We start from the raw sequence: 12,668 nt of genomic DNA on the forward strand, positions 1-12,668 counted from the left end.
TGACAACATGATAAAGAGGTTTCAGAGGAGCTGTTTGGAGGGCAATGCACTACAGGGGTTTAAACGGCCTTCCTGTGAAGTGAGAGGAAAATAGGAGAACACAGAAATTACAAGAGCAACAGAGACTGGAATTGTGGCCTTGCATGTTATTACGTGAGAGAACACATAGGCTAGGAAAAGGTTTAAAAGTGAAGCTTATAAGGCAGAAAAAGCTAATGCAATGAAGTACAGCAATGGAGTAGAGGAAGTTTCTTTTGAAGCCGTATCGCAGCCAGGAAATAGGATAATACTGCGCAAAGAAAAGAATGAAGTGATTATTATATATTTTGTAAGAGGGGAGTTTAAGTTGTACGCCAAATAGGGAGAGCCGCATTGTTGGAAGCTTATTATTATGGTGAGTAAAAGGCCAGAAAAAAAAAAGCTGCTCTTTATGCAAAATGTTACGGCTGTTCACAGGTAACTTACATCTGCAAAGCTATCTCTAAAACACAAGAAATACTTTAGTTATCGCTTCTTTTAATAACAGACATGATAGTATCTCTTTAGTAACAAATATGATAACAATAACTCACTTGTAAAACAGGTATACTGTCAAGTATTTGCAAGTTATAGAGCAAACCCTCTGTTGTCTCTATTTTAGTTAACAGGGCAGACACTTCTTGTTCCTTTGCTGGTGCTGACACAGCTCAGCGTGACTGTTACAGATGTTAACATTGTGATGCTTTTAATTCTGTAGTGCGGGTGTATAAGATAACCTGGTTAGTTTTTGCAACTACAGACTGTCTTAAACATGCCCACAAAGCGGTGTGTTGATACAAGTGTAACTACGTTGGACTGTGTTACAGCGCAATTGTACATGAGTTCAGCATCTTAAGGTTAATTTGTTGGAGCAAAATTACTCTTGAGGGCAAAACCAACTGTACAGTGACGCAGCTCTTTAATCTGGTTACAAGTAAAAATATTTGCTAATGGCTCTACTTCAGCTAAATCAGACTCAATTATTTTAACTGGATGATTTTTAACTGTCACAGTTTTACTGATAAAGACCCCAGTATATACGAAACTAATTCACATAAGGGACTTAAGTTTGCATAACTATTTCTTTTCTTGTATTGATATCAATATATTGGTATGGAAACCATTTACATGACTGTAACGTAGTAGAACAGTTAAAACGACACGAGCTGTGTAAGGAAAGTCCTGAGTTTCCTTTGCTGCTACAGCAGTCACTTTCTTGCTGGTGTTACTTGTAAATGCTTAATGCAACAAAATCCAAGGGCAGTTTGGATCGCTTTCACAGCGTACCGACTGTATCCACGTATTTTTGTTACTTTGAAACCATCTCTGCCCAGGGAGTTTTGTTCGAAGCCTCTGGTGAAGGGGCAGGAGGTGCGAGTACCTGGGTAACGCTGACAGGGCCTGGGTGAAATCAGCGCTTCCCAGGCGTTCGGGAGGGAAAACCGCCTCGGCCCAGGGCACAGGGGTGGGCTGTGAGCCCAGATTTGCTCCAAACTTCGGCATTTTGCTGTGAGCCCTCGGGACGAGTATTAGCCTATCGCGACACGGAGCCCGCCAAGCGCTGCAGCACCGCGCAGCACGAGCGGCGGCGGGAGGCGCGAGGCGCCCGCCCGCCCCCTGAGGCAGCGCGCGCGCGGCCTCGCGCCTCCACAGCAGCCCTTGTGCGGTCAGCGGCGGCCGCCCGGGCGGCAGCCACCCCCCGCCCCGGGGCTGGCTGCGCCCTACGGATCTATTTTCCTTCTCGCGGTAAAAAATGTTGGGCTCCTCCGGCCTTCTTCCTCGTCCTCCTCCTCCTCCCTGAGAAGCCGCCGTCCCCGCGGTTACTGCTGGCTCGGACGGGCAGAGCGGGAGCAACGCTACCTCATCGCCTCGGCGAGGGCCGCGGCCGGCGGAGGTGCCGCTCCCTCACGCCCAGGTAAGGGGGGCCCTAAGCCCTCGCCCCGGCGACCCAGCTGAGGCGGGGTTCCTCTCCCGCCGGTCTCCGGGCGCAGCGGAGGGCTGGGCGGGCGGGAGCCGCGGGTCGCTCGGGCTGGGCGGGTGGGCGTCCCGGGCTCCCCGCGCCGTGGGCCGGGCGGCGGCGGAGCGGGCCGGGCCGTGCTGGGCGAAGGGCGGTGGAGCGGTCCCGGAGTGATGACGCGCTTCCTGCCCTCCCCGGCGGGGGTCTGCGCCTGGAGTCCGCAGCGGCGGCAGCTGCGGGCGGCGGCGGAGCAGGCGGGAGCGGGCAGCAGGCGAGCGGGGGGGAAGGAAGGAAGCGAGCGAGCGGCGGGGCTTAGGCGCTTTGCAATGCTACAGTAACGCCTTTCCCGGTAGGAGCCCGCGAGGACCCCCTTGTCCTGCCCTGCCGTTGCACGTTGCATGGAGTGTCTGGTCCGTGCTGAGCCGCCGAGAGGGGGAAGACTCCGCGCAGGGCTGAGCGGCAGGAGCGCGGAGCCGCTCCGTGCCTGCGGCGACTCAGCTGCCGCTGGGTTTCGCATGTAGGCGCTGCCTTGCCCTCAGCCAGGCAGGCGGCTGCTGCCGGTCGCGGATCCCGCGGCGGGAGGCGGGAGCTGCGCTCCGTCCGGCACAGCCTCGCCCGCGCGGAGCGCTGCCCGCCCAACAAGTTGCCGGTTCCAGGGAAGACAGCAATAGCCCGGCCCAAAGCCGTACGGGGAGCCGGGTTGCCGCGGCCCGGTGGGGGCTCCGCCGCCGGGCGGGCTGAGCTCCGGGCAGGGGAGAGCGGCCCCGGCTCACCTTCCCTTCGTTAAGAGCCGGGCCGGGGTGGGAGGGAAACCGCGGCTCCTTTGGGATCCCCCCCTGTGCCGTAGGAGGTTGGTGTGGGAGGGAGGTGCAGGGGCGGCCGGCCCCTCGCAGCCTGTCTGGGGGAGCTTCGCGTGGCCGGGTCGGGGGGTAGGTTTGCCCGAGGGACTGAGCTGTGTTCGCCGTTGGGCGCTACTGGCGACCGCGATGGAGAAAAAACCTTTTCGCAACACGTTGCGAAGCGACGACCTCCCAAGGACGATAATACCGCGCGCGTGTACGCGTGTATCTACATCCATCTATCTGTGTGTATGTCCGCCTCTTCCCACCAGACCCGTGGGGCGGCTCGGGTTGGAAGCGGGTCGCAGACCCGTCCCGTAGGGCCACCCCGGAGGGGAGGGAAGGACGCGTCCGCCCCTGCGCAACGCAGGCGAGGATGGGTGGGCGGGTGAGCCGCGCTGCTCCGCGGCCTCCCATTCCCCGGACCGGCGTGGGAGCGTGCAAGTGGCCAGCGGCTCTGGGCTACCTGCTCCGGTGCAGCAGAGCCTCGTGCCAAAGCGCAAAACCTCCCTTGGTGGGGGAGGCGAGGTGTGTGCTTGCAGGGAGCCTGTCCATGCTGTGGGCTGGGGTGCCCCTGCGTGTCCTGGCACCTCTCTTTCTTCCATGCCACCCTAGCAGATGGCTGTGGGGTGCAGGGCACAGAATTGCCTTCGGGTGACTAGAGGGCCCTGACCCAGTGCCGCTGCCTGGGCACTGCGTGGGAACACCTATCTGGGAACTGGGACCTCTTCTGTCTTTGTGCTCACCTTCTGTAGTACTTTTGTTCTGCTGACCAGCCACTTCAATTTATTTAGGCTCTACTTTTTGTGTGTTAAAATGCTGCTGCGGCGTCTAGTTAGAAAGATCGTGGGAATGTTCATTGATTGAAAAAACTCTGTCAGATTAAACAATTGCCCACTTTCCTCCAAATCTTTTAAAAGTTTATTTTGCAGACCTGTGTTTTAGAGCCAAGTTTGAGCCATATTAAGTTTCAAACCAGAAAGCCAGTTTGAAAGTATGTTATTTAAAGGTGTCGGGAGTTCTGCATTGTCAAGAGAGCCCAATAGCTATGGGAAAATGTCCATATGATTAAAAACCAAACAAGCAACACGTTTCTGAGATTGCTCTTGCTTGTGTAAAACATCACTTACTCATGTGTGTATGGCAGTGTGTTGCAAGTATGAATGCAAGCTGCCAGTGTTAGTTATAAATACCTTACAAACTGTAGTATATGAAAAGCTTTCGTATCTGTTTGCGATAATGGTCAGCCATTCTTCCAACAGGACAGCTGTTAGCTAAGTTAACTCTGAATTAAGTTGGCTGAACTACCTTTTCTGCTTTAATTTTCAAAACATGAAATTTTCAAGGCAGTGCCTTGAGATTGAAGGTTACCGCACAGATAGAAGGGGAAAAAAAAAATCTCTTGCCTCTAGGAAATGCATTTCATGTGAGTTTCACCATGCCTCAGTGACTCACTGGTCACTGCAGAACTAAAGGGTTAAGCGGAATTTTCATCTAGCTTATCTGTTGGTGGCAAAATTATTGAGCTTAAGATAAGGATACTTCTTGTTTCTGGTTGCCAGTCTAAGTCTCTGGGTTAACTGTGACAAACTTGGGCAATATATAAGTTCTGAATCTCAGTATAAAATTTGATAAAGACTATAGCAATTTCATATAGGATACCCATTTATTTTGCCATTTAAATTACAGCAGTTTACCCTGAATAATTGTCCTGTGTGTTCTTAGAGTAACATCTGTTGCATGATATCATGTAATGGAATGTAGTACAGCCAAATTTAAGTTGATTTGAAATGCTGCCATTGCACTGTAGTAGTGTCTGAGAGGGCGAGAGGTTTTTTGGTGTATGTGTGATGGATAGATTGGTTAGGAGTTGATGGTGTTGAGAAAGATGAACTTGCATTTGAACTGCAAAGGATTAAGTAATTTTACTCTGAGCTTGGTTTGTTGTACTTAGACTTCTTTCATCATTTGCCAGCTAATCTAATCACTGAATTCTACTTATATTAGGACATGCATCTATAGTTATAAAGATAACTGATTAGTACAAAATACCACTATAGTAGATTCAAGTCTTTTATTTTGGAGAGGGATGAGTGGGCTTGAAAGAACTATCTGGCTGTGGCATAGCTTGAACGGCATAATCTTCATGATGACTTAAAATTTTTGCTGTGAAAACCTTCTCTTATTTGGTATTGTTTCTACAAAGATTTGACTCCGCACAGCAAGGATGTTCTGAAGCATTAATATTTGGACTGTGTCACTTCATATGCTTACCTATATAATATATTTCTATTAAATCTGTGCAAATGCAAGGTCTGGGCAGCTTCCAAAAATGCCAGTACTTTAATTAGTCACCACAGCTAGACAGTAGTACAGACATCCGCCTCCTTTCCTTCTCGTGGCAGTGTAGTGTCAAATAGCTGTTGGGATATCAGTGTTGTATGTACATGAAATGTGAGCAATACCATCATTCCAATCCGTAATTTTAGCATTAAAGTACCAAAAACACCATTTGAAGTTATTCTCAGCTCCTAGTCCTGTCTGAACCTCAGAGATTTCAGTAAACTGCCAAATGAGTAGGCATCCTGATTTTTTTTTTTTTTGAAATATGCAGTTTCTTGCAAAGAAATCCAGATGCTGCCTTTGCACCAGGCCATAATTAGGAAAGAAGTGTGAATATGTTTACAGACCACTGTATCCAGCTTTCAAAAATCCTTGTTTTCCCTGCTCTTGAATCTTTAAAAGGTTTGGCAAGTCTGCTTATGCGTGTTTCTGCAGACAATAGAATGCTGATGCAAATTGAGAACAGCAAACAAAATGGTTGGGTGTTGTTGCAAATGGGGGGAGGCTGTCATAATAGGCAGTGTTTTGCACATTAGGTTTCGTTTGTTTACTTTTGGATTTTAGTGTGTCAGTTGGGACAAATATTACTGGTATATAACTGGAAATTATAGTTTCAGCTAGTCCTGTCTGTTGGTACCTGAAGGGGAATGCAGGTTTTTGCTTCTGGGATTCTGCTTTTGACCACATTGGTTATAAGAGTATAAATTAAATTGAACTGAAGAACGTTTGAGGGCAGGGGAGATGCAAATGATAAAGCAGAGGTTTTTTTTCAGAGTAGCCTGGCTCCCAAGTTCCAGAGGCTATGTTAAGCAGGATAATCTAGGCTTTTGCAACTCTGTGGATAAGATTGTTATGATTATGGACATCGTGTTGCGTCTTAAGCTCTTCTATGCCTTATTTTTATTGTTGTGATTAAACAATCCATTCCTTTTCAAAAAGAATGTCTGGTTGCCTTGAAGGTAGCCCAAACTACTTAGATACCTAAGTGCTAGGCTGTCCACAGGATACTGAAATCCTGGGTCTGATCAATCCTGGATCTCTGTTTAGAGAGTTGTGGCCTTCTATCTCTGGGTGCAGTAAAGACATGCCTTTTGAGTGAGACTGATATGTTCGGGGGTGCTGTGGTTAGTTTTGATGCCAGGCTTGTAACTGTGAACATTGAATTTTGTAGGTTTCTGTCCCTGCTAATGCTGCTGAAAACCGTTTTCACAGTAGTGCCCGAGAACCATTTCCCTGGGTGTGTTGTGTGCACACATGCTTATCTTGGAATTGAGTTTGAATTAGCCTGCGTACTTGAAGCAATTGTGATAACATTTTGATATTTTCCACTTGCAGTTGCAAGCTGGGATTCCATCCCCAGAGATCCACCCCCTCAATTCTCAAAGCTCCAGTGCCTTTTTACCCAAGCATTTTCATAAAGTTAGAAAACGCACTCACTGACTTCGCAAGGTGAGAGTGATGATACAACAATAAGTCTTGTCTTAAAATATCTTTACAGTACTACAGTGCTGACTTCTTACTTGTAGTCCCCTTACTTGGCAGCAACCAGTTGAATTTCTGCCAAGACGGGTGAGGCTGGCACTTGAAACTGCCTTCCTTGCATTCTCAGTAGGTAGCTCATCTTTCTGTGTTTGGGCAGCAAGAAGAAAGTGTGAACTGAAGTGAATTGTAAATGAACCTTGTGTCTTTCTATCTGGCACCTTTTGTAAGGTTGAGATTTCTTATTTTCATGAAAAAGTGACATGTAACCCAGGAATAAGCAGGAGGCTGTCAGTCTTCTAAATCACAGCAAATAACAATTGAGATGATAAAGAATCGATGGTACTACATGGGCTGTTTAGTTTTTCAAGTTGAATAACAATTTATATTTGTTAGCTGTGGTAGACAGGTTTGTTACTGTAGTATATCAAAGTGTTTAGTGTTTTGCTGAAGTGTTTGGAGTAGTGGTGTGAGAACCTCTTAAACAATAGGACTGTCTTCAGCTTAGAAAGGCCTTCAGAGTTGTGTAATGCTTTTCTTATTACATATTCTTGTTTATTTTCATATAATGATCTCTCTTACCTTTCTTGGGAGTTGATATTTGCAATATGGTAACTAACCCTTTGTTTCAGCTACCTCAAGTCTAGCTTATACTGTGGTTTCTTTACAGTGGTGGTATGTACTAGTGGGAAAGTTGTGATTTTTCTAGAATGTGAGATTTAAAGTTCAGGTATAGATGACATAAATATGTGAGCATAAAACAGTTTCAGAACCTTACTGATAGTAAAAATCAGGCTCGAATTTGTACAGGTGGAAATATTAATTAGCCTTAAAGGCATTTATGGCAATTTAAATGTGCCAAATGCTATGTAGCAGGGAACAGCAAGGTGGCACTTGGCAGAGAGAATAGAAGCAGCAAAGGCAGGTTATGAATGTCTGACAGAAATGATAATCCCTGTTGAAGAAAAGACCTATGGTAATCTAATGGGAGGGATTGTGGCAGGAATGTGGTGGTGGTGTAGGACTGAAGTACATAATGCTTAGACACAATAAAAATGTTGAAATACAAGGACTGAGTCAAAATTTAGCTAAGGGGCTACCAATTAATATATGAATAAATGATATCAGGAAGCCAAACTGGAATGCTACAGTTCTCTGTAGACTGCAAGTTTTGTAATTCTTCCTTGTAATTTTCCCATTTTTTACTAAAAGATTTTCTGAAATTGATTTCTGTTGCAGTATAAGGAAACCTCTCCTGTTGGCAAAGAGGTATCTGAACTATTTGGTGAAAGGATCAAGTGGGAGCCACTACTGCATAGCAGGAATGCAGGGTCAAGCAGAAAGAACCAGTGGTACATCTCCTGGGTCAGGGTATCACTAAAGACACTACTACAGGGAGGAAGAGATAAACGTCCAACTTCAGCTTAAAAAAGCAAAGGCTGTGGGAAATGAGATCACTCTGTTGTGATATTTAAAGTAGTTTTTGGAAATGTTATGTGCAACAGCTGAGGATGTATAGACCCCAAGCGAGAACCCAAGATCTTGTAGTATGTACCAACCCTGAAAAATATTTGTTTGTTTTTTAATTTAAAAAAAGATTCAGTGGCTGCGTTTGCAGTTGAGTAAGGTCCAGATCAGCCTGATGGTAGCTGGATTGCCTGTTCAGCTGTGCTGTGATACTAAGCAGACTTAAAAGCAGCTGAGGAGAAGAGAAGCATAACTGAATGTACAGAAGGCTGAAACCTGTGAAGAAAGGGTAGTTAACTAAACTTTTCCTGGTGAGATTGGACAGACCAGACTATGGATTAAGTACAGAACAAACCCAGACACTGAGAGAAGGGGTGTTGCAGTGGATCTAACGGGCCTTGTCTGAGGCCTTTGTATGTAGAGGATGTGATATGTAAGGGGTCAGTTCAAATGGGTTCACAGGTGTTCTATGGGTGAGTGACATTTTGTCCTCTCTCTGTCCTTAGAGAGCCAAGAAAGCAAAGGCAAACAAAAACAAAATGAACTTTTCCCAGGAGCAGGAAGATGGTCTGCTAGTGGTGCTACTTGCATCCATTGCACTAGCTGTGGGTAGTTGGAGGACCTAAGGCTCCTCTCCTTTCTCCTCTCCTTTTGTACACTGCCTGTTGTTTTGTTCAAAATTCATTAAAAAATTGACTGTTCCTCATTCCAGAACATGCAGATACTTACCTTTTACAGGGAAATGCTTAGCTGCTGCTGTGTGGCTGTTCCTGAAAGAAAATGGTCCATCTTGAAAAATCCCATTATAGTGATCACAGCAAACCATCCAACATCAACACAAAGCCTTCCAGTACCATGGAAAATAATTGTTTGAAGCTTGATGATCTTGAGGAAAAGAACAGTTATGTTCAGTAGGTGGCCACCTCGTGGCACAGTACAGTTAGAAAGCCCAAGTGTGCAAATTTCTTGGTAGTATTTTTGAGGGGGAAGGAGGAAGTGTCACTTTTGCTATCCTAACAACTTTTTTGCTGCTGCTTAGTTTGCAGCACAGGTCCATCCATCCCAATAGTTGATGGTTGCCTGAGCTCTAATGCATATATTTCATGAGTGAAATTGTTCCATGAGAAGATTTAGAGAAGTGCTATTTGTTCTCCGTGAACAGTACTCTTAAAATTCTAGTTCTTTACTTCTTTCATACTTCTTGAAAGCAAGGGCTTTCAGCAGCCTTTTTGTATTAATTGCTGTGATGATCAAGGTGCTAGCCAAATTTTAATCCATCCTGCCTAACAAAAAGAAAGATATATGAAATAAGAAACCATGGGATTTAGGTTTCACAATTCTCTTGCTTTCCTGTAAGGAATCACACAAGGAAGCTCCCTAGTCTCGTGCAGGCCTCCGATGACTACCCGCTACTGGTTATACAGGCTGGCAGTGAGGAGGTTGCAGAGAGAAGTCCCGAAGGGATCAAAAAGGACTTCAGGGCACTGGGGTGACTGGTGGGAGGATCGGGAGCACAGGTAGTGTTTTCCTCGATCCCTTTAGTGGCAGGGCGGAACACTGAAAGGAACAGGAAAACTCATCGGCTCAACACGTGGCTCAGGGGCTGGTGCCATCGGCAGAATTTTGGCTTCTTTGACCACGGGGAGGTTTACACGGCACCGGGCCTGCTGGCGACGGACGGAGTTCAGCTGTCTCACAGCGGGAAAAGGATTCTCGCGTGTGAGTTGGCCGGGCTCATCGAGAGGGCTTTAAACTAAATTCGGAGGGGGAAGGGGATAAAACCAGGCTCTCTAGAGAAGAGCCTAGGGACCGACGCCAATGTCGGGGGAGAAATCGGCAGCGCAGCTCAAGTGCATCTATACCAATGCACGCAGCATGGGCGGCAAACAGGAGGAGCTGGAAGCCATTGTGCAGCGGGGTAGCTATGACTTAGTCGCCATCACGGAAACATGGTGGGATGAGTCGCACGATTGGAGTGCTGCAATGGATGGCTATAAGCTCTTCAGAAGGGACAGGCGAGGAAGGAGAGGCGGTGGAGTAGCCCTGTATGTTAGGGAGTGCTTCGACTGTCTAGAGCTCGATGGTAGTGATGACGAGGTCGAATGCTTGTGGGTAAGGATGAGGGGGAAGGCCAACAAGGCAGATATCCTGCTGGGAGTCTGTTATAGACCACCTAGCCAGGACAAGGAGGCAGATTAAATATTCTACCAGAGGCTGGCAGAAGTCTCCCAGTCGCTAGCCCTTGTTTTCGTGGGGGACTTCAACTTTCCGGATGTCTGCTGGAAATACCACACGGCAGAGAGGAAACAGTCGAGGAGGTTCCTGGAGTGTGTGGAGGATAACTTCCTGACACAGCTGGTAAGCCTCGCTTGACCTGCTGTTCACGAACAGAGAAGGGCTGGTGGGAGATGTGGTGGTCGGAGGCCGGCTTGGGCTTAGCGACCATGAAATGGTAGAATTCTCGATACTTAGTGAAGTAAAGAGGGGGGCCAGCAAAACTGCTACCATGGACTTCCGGAGGGCGGACTTTGGCCTGCTCAGGACTCTGGTCGAGAGGGTCCCTTGGGAGACAGTCCTGAAGGGCAAAGGGGTCCAGGAAGGCTGGACGTTCTTCAAGAAGGAAGTCTTAAAGGCGCAGGAGCGGGCTGTCCCCATGTGCCGCAAGAAGAACGGGCGGGGAAGGCGACCGGCCTGGCTGAATGGGGAGCTCTGGCTGGGACTCAGGAAAAAAAGGAGAGTTTATCACTTGTGGAAGAAGGGGCAGGCAACTCAAGAAGAGTACAGGGATCACGTTAGGTCGTGCAGAGAGAAAATTAGAAAGGCAAAAGCCCGGCTAGAACTCAACCTGGCCACTGTCGTGAGAGACAACAAAAAATGCTTTTATAAGTATGTTAATGACAAAAGGAGAGCCAAGGAGAATCTCCATCCTCTGTTGGATGCGGGGGGGGAACGTTGCCACCAAGGACGAGGAAAAGGCTGAGGTACTCAACGCCTTCTTTACCTCAGTCTTTAATAGTCAGAGTGGTTATCCCCAGGGTACTCAGCCCCCTGAGCTGGAAGACAAGGACAACGAGCAGGATAAACCCCCCATAATTCAAGAGGATGAAGTTAATGACCTGCTATGCCACCTGGACGTTCACAAGTCTATGGGGCCGGATGGGATCCACCCGAGGGTACTGAGGGAGCTGGCAGAGGAGCTTGCTGAGCCGCTCTCCATCATTTACCAGCAGTCCTGGTTAACTGGGGAGGTCCCGGACGACTGGAGGCTCGCCAGTGTGACTCCCATCTACAAGAAGGGCCGGAGGGAGGATCCGGGGAACTACAGACCGGTCAGCCTGACCTCGGTGCCGGGGAAGATCATGGAGCGGTTGGTTTTGAGGGTGCTCATGAGCCATGTCCGGGACAACCAGGGGATCAGGCCCAGCCAGCATGGGTTCATGGAAGGCAGGTCCTGCTTGACCAACCTGATCTCCTTCTATGACCAGGTGACCCGCCTAGTGGATGAGGGAAAGGCAGTGGATGTGGTCTACTTGGACTTCAGTAAAGCCTTTGACACTGTCTCCCACAGCATTCTCCTAGAGAAGCTGGCGGCTCACGGCCTAGACAGGTCCACTCTTCGCTGGGTAAAAAAACGGCTGGACGGCCGAGCCCAGAGAGTTGTGGTCAACGGAGTTAAATCCAGTTGGCGGCCGGTCACAAGCGGTGTTCCCCAGGGCTCAGTACTGGGGCTGGTCTTGTTCAATATCTTGATCCCCTCGTCCAGATCATTGATAGAGTGCTCCCTCAGTAAGTTTGCAGATGACACCAAGTTGTGCGGGAGTGTTGATCTGCTCGAGGGTAGGAAGGCTCTGCAGAAGGACCTGGACAGGCTGGATCGATGGGCCGAGGCCAACTGTATGAGGTTCAACAAGGCCAAGTGCCGGGTCCTGCACTTCGGCCACAACAACCCCAGGCAACGCTACAGGCTTGGGCAAGAGTGGCTGGGAAGCTGCCTGGAGGAAAAGGACCTGGGGGTGCTGGTTGACAGCCGGCTGAACATGAGCCGCAGTGTGCTCAAGTGGCCAAGAAGGCCAACAGCATCCTGACTTGTATCAGAAATAGTGTGGCCAGCAGGAGTAGGGAGGTGATCGTGCCCCTGTACTCGGCACTGGTGAGGCCGCACCTCGAATCCTGTGTTCAGTTTTGGGCCCCTCAGTACAAGAAGGACATGGAGGTGCTGGAGCGTGTCCAGAGGAGGGCAACGAAGCTGGTGAAGGGCCTAGAGAACAAGCCTTATGAGGAGCGGCTGAGGGAACTGGGGTTGTTTAGTCTGGAGAAGAGGAGGCTGAGGGAAGACCTCATCGCGCTCTACACCTACCTGAAAGGAGGTTGTAGTGAGGTGGGTGTTGGTCTCTTCTGCCAAGTAACTAGCGATAGGACAAGAGGAAATGGCCTCAAGTTGCACCAAGGGAGGTTTAGATTGAACATTAGGAGAAATTTCTTTACTGAAAGAGTGGTCAGGCCTTGGAACAGGCTGCCCAGGGAAGTGGTGGAGTCACCATCCCTGGAGGTATTTAAAAGACGTG

The 12,668-nt window shown here is 48.5% G+C and overlaps 1 protein-coding gene across 1 annotated transcript in view; it reads left to right on the forward strand.

Annotated features, from left to right (window-relative positions):
* The first annotated feature begins 1,724 nt into the window (after nucleotides 1-1,724).
* The window catches only part of TLN2 (talin 2), a 211,402-nt gene continuing 200,458 nt past the window's right edge, over nucleotides 1,725-12,668 (forward strand). The window contains exon 1 of the mRNA XM_075160321.1: nucleotides 1,725-1,933. The gene's annotated coding sequence lies outside the window, so the exon portion shown is untranslated. The remainder of the gene's footprint in view (nucleotides 1,934-12,668) is intronic.

Source organism: Calonectris borealis, chromosome 11 (assembly GCF_964195595.1).
Source record: "Calonectris borealis chromosome 11, bCalBor7.hap1.2, whole genome shotgun sequence".
In the NCBI taxonomy this organism is placed as follows: Eukaryota; Metazoa; Chordata; class Aves; order Procellariiformes; family Procellariidae; genus Calonectris; species Calonectris borealis.